The 1,383-nt window shown below is 37.4% G+C and overlaps 1 pseudogene; it reads right to left on the reverse strand.

Moving 5' to 3' along the window:
• Nucleotides 1-247: 247 nt before the first annotated feature.
• On the reverse strand, nt 248-1,078 carry LOC116094443 (annotated as a pseudogene).
• Between the last annotated feature and the right edge of the window lie 305 nt (nt 1,079-1,383).

The following is a 1,383-nucleotide window of genomic DNA, read 5'->3' on the forward strand; positions in this document are numbered from 1 at the left end:
TTTACAATCCCATGGTCTAATTTTGAGCTCATGTTCATTCTTTAGCAGTGTATGGAAGTATATATTCTCACCAGTCTTTATTGTTGTAAGTTTAATAGGGAGAAATGATACTAATGTGGTCTTCAGCTTTTTTCCCTTATATTTCTATAGGCAAAGGCATGAAGGCTGCACATCTTTCTCATTTTTGTTTAAGCAAAATCACCCAAAGACTAGAAGTAAAACGTCTTCTTTTGTCAGCTACGCTGTTTTAATATCTTGGTGGTAAAACAGAACACTGGGCTATGTTCTTTAGGTTACAAAGCATTTCTGACCATTCCCTTGATCTTCTTTGAGGTATGATAGTAAGGAGTAATGTTTTGTTTTTACTGGCATTTTGTTTCATGGTCTTTAAAACTCCATGAACTGACATGGCTTCTTCATGCTACTTCCAACCATCATAATCAGTTGCTATGGCAATGCATGAATAACACATTCTAGTCTCCTTAGTAAGCACTACCTCTGAAACAATGGTCATATTGATAACACCTGCACCCTAAATACAGAATATAAAGCTTTCTTCCTGGGAGTTGAAACAAATTTCCTCAATTTTGACTATCATCCTCTTTGAGTGGCATCAATGTCCAAGTTTCTTAGCTGTTTCTATGAGGACTTCTTGTGTTCTGAGACAAAACGGTTCAATGGCAAACTCCTCTGGCACTGCAATGACTTCTGTCATTGGTCTGAGGCCTTAGAGATGAATTAACTGTCAATGAACTGATCATTGATGACCATGTTACCAGGTTAGATCAACTCTCTCAAGGATTCTCAAACTGTGGTCACTATGACATGCACACAGTCCTCTTTTTCAAGGTCCATATGTTCACCGGTAGTTGACTTTTAAAGGCCTGATGCTATCTCCTGTGTCTTGCAAGAAGTACACAATCAATGTTATCTTCTCCCAAATTAGGGAATCAGATGTCTTTCCAAATGGAGTAACCACATATTTTTCAGTTCTTCCTTCTGAAATTTCTGAATCATCCAAGCTTGTTTTATCAATTATTCTAATATTCACTGCCATGCAGGCAGCAGTTGAGGCCATGTCTACACAGAAGAAGTCCAAGGCAGGCCACAATGTAGGATCAGGAGGAGACTCAATGTTGAACTCTTTTACTGAAATTTTCTTGTCAAATATAATCCAGGCTGTAAGTACTATGTAACATCCTTTTTGTACATCATGTGGAAACTTGACAGTTACCTCTCATGAGTTTCTGAGTGGACAGTACACTATGTTCATAGGTAGAAAACCAAATTGACAGCAACTTGATGCCAATCACTTGCTAAAACATTGACATCATTCCAAGTATAAGGTTTTAGCTTATCATGAATATTGTAATTCTGAAAACA

Source organism: Mastomys coucha, chromosome X (genome assembly GCF_008632895.1).
Source record: "Mastomys coucha isolate ucsf_1 chromosome X, UCSF_Mcou_1, whole genome shotgun sequence".
Taxonomy (NCBI): Eukaryota; Metazoa; Chordata; class Mammalia; order Rodentia; family Muridae; genus Mastomys; species Mastomys coucha.